A 12,011-nucleotide genomic window follows, 5' to 3' on the forward strand; every position below is an offset into this window, starting at 1 on the left:
AAGATAAAAATGTAGTGGTCTAAAGGGGCACCTGCATCCCAATGTTCATAGCAGCAATGTCCACAGTAGCCAAACTGTGGAAAGAGCCAAGATGTCCATTGACAGATGAATGGATAAAAAAGATGTATGTATATACAATGGAATATTACTCAGCCATCAGAAAGGATGACGACTTACCATTTACATTGACACGGATAGAGCTGGAGGGTATTATACTGAGCGAAATAAGTCAATCAGAGAACGACAATTATCATATAGTTTCACTCATATGTAGAGTATAAGAAATAGCACAGAGGGTCATAAGGGAAGGAAGGGAAAACTGAATGGGAAGTTATCGGAGAGGGAGAAAAACCAGGAGAGACTCTTAACTATAGGAAACAAACTGAGGGTTGCTGGAGGGGAGGTGGGTGGTGGGATGGGGTAACTGGGTGATGGGCATTGAGGAGGGTACAAAATGTGATGGGCACTGGGTGTTATATGCAACTAATGAATCATTGAACACTACATCAAAAAATAATAATGTACTATAATAAAATAAAAATAAGTAAAGCCAACAAAACAAAACAAAACAAAACAAAAAAACCCCCATGAACAGCATTTTCTCAGAACTAGAACAAATAACCTTAAAATTTATATAGGACCACAAAATACCTCGAATAGCCAAGGCAGTCTTAAAAAGAATAAAACTGGAGGTACGATTTCTCAACATTTGCTGCAACATGGATGGGATTGGAGGTGAAATGCTAAGCAAAATAAGTCAAGCAGAGAAAGACAATTATCATATGGTTTCATTCATTTATGAAACATAAGAAGTAGGAAGATCGGCAGGAGAAGAAAGGGAAGAAGAAAGGGGGGGTAAACAGAAGGGGGAATGAACCATGAGAGACTATGGACTCTGGGAAACAAACTGAAGGCTTCAGAGGGGAGGGAGGGGGGAATGGGATAGGCTGGTGATGGGTATTAAGGAGGGCACGTATTGCGTGGTGCACTGGGTGTTACACGCAAGTAATGAATCATGGAACTTTACATCAAAAACTAGGGATGTACTGTATGGTGACTAGCATAATATAATAAAAAACATTATTATAAAAAAAAACTGGAAGTATCACAATCCCAGAAACCAAGATATACTACAAAGTTGTAGTAATCAAAACAGTATGGTACTGGCACAAATATTGAAAGAGAGATCAATGGAACAGAATAAAAACCCAGAAATAAACTCATGAATATATGGTCAATTAATTAGCCACAAAGCAGGAAAGAATATGCAATGGGAAAAAGGCAGTCTCTTCAACAAATGGTGTTGAGAAAACTGACAGCTGCATGCAGAAGAATAAAACTGGACCACTCTCTTACACCACACACAAAAATAAATTCAAAGTAGATTAAAGACTGAAATGTGAGACCTGAAACCATAAAAATCCTGGAAAAGAGTGCAGGCAGTAATTTCTTTGACATTAACCAAAGCAACATTTTTAAAGATACGTCTCCTGAGGCAAAGGAAATAAAAGTAAAAATAAACTATCGAGACTACACCAAAATAAAAACCTTCTCTACAGCAAAGGAAACAATCAATAAAACTGAAACACAACTTACTAAATGGTAGAAGATATTTGCTAATGATATATCTGATAAAGGGTTAGTATTCAAAATATATGAAGAACTTATAAAACTCAATACAAACAAAAACAAATAATCTAATTAAAAATTGGCAAAAGACATAAATATTTTTCCAAAGCAGACATACAGATAGCAAACAGACACATGAAAAGACGCTCAACATCACTCATCATCAGGGAAATGCAAATGAAAACCACATAGAGATCCACCTCACACCTGTCAGAATGGCTAAAATCAATAACACAAGAAACAACTGGAGGATGTGGAGAAAAAAGAACCCTCTTGTACTGTTGGTCAGAATGCAAGCTGGAGCAGCCACTGTGGAAAACAGTACGGAGGTTCCTAAAAAAGTAAAAATAGAATTACCATATGATCCAGTAATTCCACTATTAAGTATTCACCCCAAGAATAGGAACACACTAATTCAAAAAGATACATGCACCCCTATTTTACTGCAGCATTATTTACAATAGCCAAATTATGGAAGAAACGCAAGTGTTCAGTGTCCATCAATAGATGAATGGATAAAAAAGAAGTGATAATGTGTGTGTGTGTGTGTGTGTGTGTGTGTGTGTGTGTGAAATATTACTCAACCATAAAAAGGAATTAAAGCTTGCAATTTCCAACAACAAGGTTGGATCTAGGGTGTATAATAGTAAGTGAAATAAATCAGTCGGAGAAAGACAAATACCATATAATTTCATTAATTTATGGAATTTTAGACACAAACCAAATGAACAAATTAAAAACACAAACAAACCAAAAACTTGACTCTTAACTATGGAGCCCAAACTGATGGTTATCAAAGGGGATTCTGGTGGGGGGTGGGTGACATAGGTGAAGGAGATTAAGAGTACACTTATGATGAGCAGTGAGTGCGGAGTGCACAGAACCGTTGAATCACTATATCGTACACCTGAAACTAATATAACACTGTATGTTAACTATGCTGGAATTGAAACTTTAAAAAACTTTAAAATAAAAAGAAATTTAAAATATTAAAAAATAAGAGAAGTGTCTGATATATATTCTCATTTTTTCAATATTCAGTGCTCTCTGTGTGTGTGTGTGTGTAGACATGAATTTCCATGTACTGTCGCATTCCTTTTGATTGAAAAACTTCCTTTAGGGGAGCCTGGCTGGCTCAGCCAGTAAAGCATGCAACTCTTGATCTCAGGGTTATGAATTCGAGCCCCACGCTGGGCATGAAACCTGCTTAAAAAAGAGAGAGAGAGAGAGAGAGGCATGTGGGTGGCTCAGTTAGTTAAGCACCCGACCCTTGGTTGTTAGTAGCCATTTTATGTATTTTGGTGCTCCCATGTTGGGTGCATAAATACATAGAATTATTTATATCTTTTTGTTGGATTGTCTCCTCTATTATTATATAATATCCTTCTTTGTCTGTTGTCAAAGTCTTTGTTTTAAAGTCTATTTTATCCAATATAAGTATTACTACTCCGGCTTTCTTTTGATATCCATATGCATGACAAATAGTTCTCCATCCCCTCACTTTCAATCTGTGAGTGTATTTAAGTCTAAAATGTGTCTCTTGTAGGCAGCATATAGATGGGTCTCATTTTTTTATCCATTCTGTCACCTTATGTCTTTTATTGGAGCTTTAGTCCATTGACATTGAAAGTCATTATTGATGGGTATGCATTTTATTGACATTTTACTACTTGTTTTGTGTTTGTTTCTAATATTTTCTTTGATGAATTCTTTTTTTCTTTCATCTTTTGCTAATTTTCTTTAGTGATTTATTTGGATTTCTTTCTCTTTGTTTTTTGCATGTGTATTAGTGGTTTCTGATATATCATTACCATTAGGTCTGTATATAACAACTTATGCATGAGGCAGTCTATATTAAGTTGATGGTCATCTAAGTTTGAACCCATTTTTTTCTCCTCTCTTCTTCACATTTAGGTATATGTTATTAACTTTTATATCTTTTTTGTGTGAGTTCCTTGAGTAATTTTTTACAGAAATATTCATTTTTACTGCTTTTGTGTTTCCTACCTTCATACATTCACTTTTGGCCTCTCCTTTCCACTTGAAGCATCCCTTTTAAGATTTCTTGCAGGGCTGGCTTAGTGGTCATGAACTCCTTTGGTTTTTCTTTGTCTGGGGAACTTTTTATCTCTTCTTTTATTCTGAATGATAGCCTTGCTGTATAGAGTATTCGTGGCTGCAGATTTTTCCTATTCAGCACTTTGAATATATCATGTCTTTCTGGCTATCAAAGTTTCTATTGAAAAATATTCTTTAAGCCTTAGGTGGTTTTCTTTGTAAGTTACCTCTTTTGTCTTGCTGCCTTTTAAAAAATATACACACACACACACACACACACACACACACACACACACACAGATGTATATTTTACTGGCTTTTTAAAAAATTATGTTCAGTTGGCCACTGTATAGTGCATCATTAGTTTTTGATGTAGTGGTCAATGATTCATTAGTTACGTACAACACCCAGTGCACATCACAACACATGTCCTCCTTAATACCCATCACCCTGTTACTCCCTCCCCCCACCCCCTCCCCTCTGAAACCCTCAGATGTTTCCCGGGGTCCACAGTCTCTCATGGTTTGCCTCCCTCTCTGATTTCTCCCCCTTCAGATTTCCCTCCCTTCCCCTATGGTCCTCCGTGCTATTGCGTATGTTCCACATATGAGTGAAACCATATGATAATTGTTGTTCTCTGCTTGACTTACTTCACTTAGCATAATCCCCTCCAGTTCCATCCATGTCAATGCAAATGGTGGGTATTCATCCTTTCTGATGGCTAATATTCCATTGTATATATGAACCACATCTTCTTTATCCTTTCATCTGATGAATGGCATCTCAGCTCCTTCTACAGTTTGGCTATTGTGGACATTGCTGTTAAGAACATTGGGGTGCACATGCCCCTTCTTTTCACTACATCTGTATCTTTGGGGTAAATACCTAGTAGAGCAATTGCTGGGTTGTAGGGTAGCTCTATTTTTAACATCTTGAGGAACCTCCATACTGTTTTCAAAGTGGCTGTATCATCTTGCATTCCCACCCAACAGTGTGTACTTTGCCAATTTAATTACAATAGGTCTTAGTGTGGGTCTGTTTTTGTTGATTTTGATGGGAGTTCTCTGAGTCTCCTGGATCTGGTATCTGTTTCCTTTCCCAGATTATAGAAGTTTTCAGCTATTATTTCTTCAAGTAAATTTTTGCCCCCATTTCTCTCTCTTGTTCTTCTTGGACTACTATGATACAAGTGTTATTATGTTTGATGGAGTCACTGCATTCCCTAAGTTTATTCTCATTTTCATAATTCTTTTCTCCCTTTTGTTTAGCTTGATTACTATCCATTACTCTGTATTATAGGTTACTAATTTGTTCCTCTGTTTTTTCCATCCTGTTATTCACTCTATTATGCATGTTTCTCATTTCATTTTGAGCTCTTTATCTCTGTTATGTTCTTATCTCTGTGTTAAGGGTCTCACTGATGCCTTCCTCTCTTTTCTGTCTTTCTGGTGAGTATCTTTATGATCATGGCAAAAATGGACAAGGCAAGAAACAACAAATGTTGGCGAGGATGTGGAGAAAGGGGAACCCTCTTACACTGCTGGTGGGAATGCAAGTTGGTACAGCCACTTTGGAAAACAGTGTGGAGGTCCCTCAAAATGTTAAAAATAGAGCTACCCTATGACCCAGAAATTGCACTACTGTGTATTTACCTCAAAGATACAGATGTAGTGAAGAAAAGGGCCATATGCACCCCAATGTTCATAGCAGCATTGTCCACAATAGCTAAATTGTGGAAGGAGCCGAGATGCCCTTCAACAGACAAATGGATTAAGAAGATGTGGTCCATATATACAATGGAATATTACTCAGCCGTCAGAAAGAATGCTTACCCAACATTTGCAGCAACATGGGTGGGAATGGAGGAGATTATGCTAAGTGAAATTAACCAAGGAGAGAAAGACAATTATCATATGGTTTCACTCATTCATGGAACATAAGAAATAGGAAGATCAGTAGGAGAAGGAAGGGAAGAGTGAAGAGGGAGTAAACAGAAGGGGGAATGAACCATGAGAGACTGTAGACTCTGGGAAACAAACTGAAGGTTTCAGAGGGGAGGGGGTTGGGGGATTGGGATAGGCTGGTGGTGGGTATTAAGGAGGGCATGTATTGCATGGAGCACTGGGTGTTATATGCAAACAATGAATCATGGAACACTACATCAAAAACTAACGATGTACTGTAGGGTGACTAACATAACGTAATAAAAAATTAAAAAAATTATTAGGTATGTGACTTATATCTTAGATATCTGACCATGGCATCTTCCTGTTCTTCCCTTTGGGATAAATTTCTCTGTCTCCTCATTTTTTCTGCCTCTCTGTATCTGTTTCTGTGTGTTAAGAAAGTCAGCTATGTCTTCTTCTGTTTAAAGTAGTGACTGAATGAAGAAGAGGTCTGGAGTGCCTCGCAGTGCAGTGTATCCTGTTCATCAGAGCCGGAACTTCAAGAAAGTATCCTATGTGTTGCTTATGCTGTGCTGTTGTGTCAGGGTCAGTTTTCCTTTCAGTGCAGTTGTCTGCACTGACTCTCTGCCTGTTGTGGGCTGTGCTTGCTCTCTGTTGTGTTAGTGGGACCCAGGCAGGCCAGGTCTGAGGGGATGTGCCCACCAGGGAACTTGGGAGCCAGAGAGGGATTGGTGTTAGCAAAACTTGCACTAGGGCTTCTAGTCCTACACTAGATCCCCTCAAGCACTGCAGTGACTGGGAACTGCGAGCTGGGGTGGCTGGGGGCACAAGGTTGGGCATGAAATGCAATATTCACTAGGCACAACTGGGACCAGCATGCAAAGGTGGCTGGTGGCACATGGGGTCTGGGGCAATAACTGGGTATGGGACAGGGTGGCAGCTGTGCACCCAGCAGCTGGGTGCAGTGCACTGTGGGGGCTGGGCATGTTGTGACAGCTGGGTATGGCATGCAGGGTCAGCTGTGCACCCAGGGACTGGGCAGGTGTTGCACTCTAACAAAAGTTGTCCTGAGCCCAGGGCCAAGGCTAGCAGGCTTGGAGAGGGTGAGTTCTCAGGAGAGAATGGGTGTGGCACACTGCTGGCCAATTAGGTAGCAAGTGTCTGCACAGTGCCGCCTCCTGCAGGTAGCTCTGTGTTTATGCTGGGGGATGGGCAGGGGAGGGAAATGGCACCTGCCAACTCCCTCATTTTTGAAGTCCCTCAACATGCTCTGAAATCAGTATAAACAAATCTGTCTCCTGTTTTCCCCCAGAGCTGTGTAAACTGCAATTTTTACGTTGCCTCTCCACACAGTTTGCTGTCTTTTTAAGGGCAGTGACCCGGCTATCACCTGCCCTCTCAGCTTGCCCAGTGCTGAGCCTGCTGACTTCTTAAGCTCTAGGATCCAAGTCCCACTGGTTTTACAAACTCACAGAATTCAGCTCCTCTGGTTTTCAAAGCCAAACATTATGGGGATTAGTCTTCCCTATGTGAGCTCCCTGGTGAGAGAGCCCATTTCTCTGCCCTCTCCATGCACCCAAATCTCTCCCCCATGCCAGCAGCTTCCCTCCACCTTTCTGACCTTCCTAAACTTTCAGATGCAGATTCCTCTCTATATTTAGTTGTGGAGTTTGTTCTGCCAGTCTTTGGTTTGCTCTCTGACTTGGATGTGGAGGATATCTAGTTGTAAACATGGAATGAGGAGAGCTCAGGGTCCTTCTACTCTGCCATCTTCCCAAGGTCCCAAAAGCATATATAGTATTTCTTTTTCTCTGGATGCCTTGAAGGTTTTCTCTAAACTTTGGAATATACTACTTAATATATCTAGGGGTGTGTGTGTATGTGTGTTTATATTTATCATGTTTGAGGTTCTCGGAGCTTATCGGATTTTTGTTTTCATTAATTTTGGGAAAATTTTAGCTATTATCTTTTTAAATATTTTTTTCCATTCTGTCTCTCTTCTAGAGGCCCAAAAAGGATGTGTTAGACCATTTGATGTTGAGCCATATCTTTTGGATGCACGGTTCAGTATTCTTTCCAAATTCTCTTATTTACATTTAGGTCATTTCTACTGACTTTTTCCCTTAGTTATGTTCATCTGCTAAAAGCCCACTGAAGGATTCTTCATTTCTGATACTGTGTTTTTATTTCTAACATTTCCACTTGACTCTTTTTTATTATTTGTTTTCCNCTGCTGAAATTTCCCAACTGTTCTTGCATGTAATTAATCTTTCCTACTAGGTTCTTGAAGATTAATCACAATTTTTAAAAGTCCTATGTGATATTTCCAACACATGGGTCATCTCTATGTATGCCCTTGCTGAATTCTTGACAATTTTTAAAAATCTTTTTTGCATCTCAATTTTTGACTAAATGACAAACATCATGTGTAGAAAAGTAGGGACCAAGATATATAGTATATATATAGTCCCTTCTTTAGTCATACCATTGATGTGGAGGGTGGAGTCAATCTGGTCAGTAGTTGAACTGGATTTGGGTCTTGTGTTTGCTTTCATTATCTTTAATACCTATAAGCTTCCAAATTCTCTAGTTACTCTGTTACTCTGTGCTTAGTGGGATCCTGAGTGGAGAGAGCCTCACCCTCAGTTTCCAGGCATTCCTACATACTTGTGCTGTAAAGGGTATCTATCTTCATGTTCATGTTCCTCTCCCAGAGGTAGACTGATGTGTTACTTGATGTTGGAGGGATTCTTAGTTCTTCCAGGTCCAGCTGCAGTCTCAGGCAGGACTAATGAACCTGGCCATAAGACTCAGTCCTTCACAGTAAAGTTTTCTTTTTCACTGCCCTGTCTCTATTAACATTCCAGAAACCATCTTTATTAAAGATTTATTTAGCCCTTAAAATTATAAATTCTGATACCTGATGGAGACCTTTAAGTCCATCTGGTTCAACTACTAATCCAAATTCTCTAGCCACCTAATTGCCCAGGCCCTGTATTCATATAACCTAGAATTAATAGTACTCTAACATTCAGTGCAGACTGTTCTATTTTGGGACAGCTCTGATTGCTAGATTAAGCTGTGATTGGTATTCTTATAATTTCCTATAAATTCCTATAATTTCCACTAATCAAACATACCTGTTTAGGCTCAATATAAGTTCAATACATCTTCTATATCATAGCTTTTCAAATATATGAAGACAAGTACTGTTCATCCATATTTTAATTCAAAAAATGTATTGAATGCCAATGTACCAGATACTATATTGGTTACTTGGGAGTCACATGAAAAGGTATAATTCTTGCTTTCCAAGATCTGAAAGTCTAGTGGTAAAGATAGAAACTGTAATACAGTATGGTAAGAGAATTAACTGACATAAATTTGAATGTTTTGGGAACACAGAGAAAGAATATCTAGTTGGAGGGACAAAAAGTGCTAGGAATGGCTTCCTGGAAAAGATGAGACTTATAGGGAAGTAGGAATTAGGTATACAGAGGGAAGAAGGACATTTCAGGCAATGTGTACTCTTAGCAAAGGCTTGGAGGTGTATATCCTGGAAATAACAAGAAATTCAGGTATAGATATGACATGTAAGGAAGGCAGGCCTGGTGAGGCCATCACAGAGGGCACTATACGTTTTATCCCATAGGCAGAAAGAGCCATTAAAAAGTCTTTGTAGAAGACTAGCATAGTGTATAGTATAAACAGACATGTGTAAAACATGTTTTTAAGAGTTCTACTTGTGCATAAAGTGGAGAACAGAAGTGTATCGGGGAATGTGTTCATTATGCTGCTCTGCATGAAAGTAAGCACTCTGAGAAAGATATTTTATACATATGTGTCTAAACAGCGCTATACATGCAGAACAGTGTGATGAATGCACTAACTCATGGAAGTAACATTTGGAACATTTGGAAATGTATAGGCACATTTTTGGTTGTCACAGTGACTAGAGGTTATTGCTGGGATTTAGCGGGATGGAACTGGGAATGCTAAATTTCCTGTAGCATCCTGTAATGCACAGGATAGTACTATATGACTAAGGACTATCAAACCAAAAGCATGAACAGCACCCCCTTGGGAAACCCATAGAGCAAAATCTAGAAGGTGGCAAGAGAGGTTGGAATCAAGGGCATAGGTCCAAGGGTAGACCTAAGACAGAAAGGGAGATAGCACATTTTTAGAGACAAGTAAGCAGGAGGTAACAAAAGGATTGAAGGTTATTTTTAGGTCAATGTTACAGGTTGAGGGGGAATCATGCCTGAGAACTAATAAAGAAAAGATGAGTTTGAAAATAAAGAAGGGTGCCTCAGTGGCACAATTGGTTAAGCATCTGACTCTTGGTTTCTGCTCAGCTCATGATCTCAGGGTCATGAGATTGAGCCCTGCCTCGGGCTCTGTGCTCAGCATGGAGTCTGCTTGAGATTCTCTCCCTCTCCCCCTGCTTGTGTGTGCTCTCTCCTCTCTAGTAAATAATTAAATCTTAACCAAAAAGAAGAAGAAGAAGAAGAAGAAGAAGAAGAAGAAGAAGAAGAAGAAGAAGAAGGAAAGAGAGTGGTTGAGAGGGTGGACTGAAGATAGAGGAGAAGGGTGACCCAGTCATCATGGGTATGGAAGAGGAAATAGGCAGGACAGAACTTGTGGGAGACCTGAGCACCCAGCTGGGTACTGACAAGACCCAAGGAGTATCAGACAGCATCCTACCAGGAATCAGTGCTCACAAACTAGGATAATTTAGTGATGGTTTAATAAAAGGACTACTTACAGAAGTGAGAAGGTTGTATAGAAACAGGATATGCAGCATCCTGGGGTAAGTGACAGAAGATCCCTTGCCACCTGTGAGCCTGAAAGACACCTGTGGAGAGGATTACTATGAAAGGAGGAGTGCCTGTGGGTCAAGGGCATGGTTAATCTCACCACATTCTCCTGTCTTCTCTTATTTCCTGCCAGGCCTTCCTATTACTCATACTTAACCAGAAGCCAGAGTGCATGGCAGCCTATTTATATAGTCCTTTATCCAAGTCAGAGAGCAGGGTAGAGGAGGACGGATAGTCAGAGGCACAAATAGAAAATGTCTAGCTCTCAGAGTATGGTTTAAGGTTGGGTGGCAGACAGAGGAGGTAGACAACTTGGTGTTGATGAGATCCAGGAATTCAGAGATTGGTATTTAGTGGATTTTTAAGGACACTTGATGTCAGAAATTGAGTAGAAAAGGTGATGGTAATCCATGGATATCTATCTGTCTGGTATCCTTTCAAGAAAGGAAGTAAAGCTTGGCAATTTAAGAAGAGAGAACAGAGTTTGTATATTTGTTTGTTGGGTTCATAAGCATACCAAGTGTGTGGTAGAAATGAATACATATTCACCAAACCTGCTTTCTTTTCTGTTTGCCAGCCTTTTGTTCAGTTAAGGGGGGCCATAGGGTGGAGTCCTGACCAATGGCATGTGAGCAGGAGCCATACGCTTGGCCTGGCCCTCAAAGGCCCTCCTGTGCAAGTCTCATTTCGCACTTTCATATGATGCCTGTATGGGAAGCACTTCTAAGAGCAAGGGGAACGCAGAAGCACAAGACAGAAGCAGTCATCACTTAGAAGAGAGCCTCCCAAAGGGGTCACTTGACCAGAAAATCACACTGGACTTCTCTGTGAGCACAAAAAAAACCCTTTTATTGTGTTGAGTCACCAAAATTTTCATGCCGATAGAGTAGTTAGACTTTCCTTTAGAATGTCATTCCTTAAAAAAAAAAAAAAAAAGTCATTCCTTCTGGGGCACCTGGGTGGCTCAGTCATTAAGCATCTGCCTTCTACTCAGGTCATGATTCCAAGGTCCTGGGATCAGCCCTGCATTGGGCTCCCTGCTCCCCGGGAAGCCTGCTTCTCCCTCTCGCACTCCCCCTGCTGGTGTTCCCTCTCTCACTGTGTCTCTCTCTATCCATAAATGAATAAAATAATAACATAAAATAAAATAAAAAAAGAATGTCATTCCACCTGGCTCAGGCTAACAAGACGGTGATGAGTGAGTAGAATGCAAGAAACCCTGTGTAGCAAAGATGGGTAGACAAGTACTGAGCAAGGAAAGAGGAAGAGAACGAAGGTGAGAGGAAATTAAAGAAAATTTCAAGATAAGACTGGTGAATCTTTGAAAAATGATGACACTGACAGCAAAAGGAGAAAGAAGAGGGGAGGAGCAAAACAGATCTGAGTTTGAAGGGCCTGGCTTTGAAATTCAAAATATTAAGTTCTAGTTGGCACTGAAGATGCCAGGAAGCACCTGGAGAAAAGAAGGTAAGAGGATAATTTAATCTAGCATCCATTCACTTGCTTGTTGAGGACAATGAGTTCGCTGAGGGACCAAAAGTTCTTTGAGTCACAGGGAAGTGCCTGTGGTCAGGGGTGGTGGAAAGACATCAGAATA

Source organism: Ursus maritimus, unplaced genomic scaffold (genome assembly GCF_017311325.1).
Source record: "Ursus maritimus isolate PB19 unplaced genomic scaffold, ASM1731132v1 scaffold_30, whole genome shotgun sequence".
NCBI classification, from domain to species: Eukaryota; Metazoa; Chordata; class Mammalia; order Carnivora; family Ursidae; genus Ursus; species Ursus maritimus.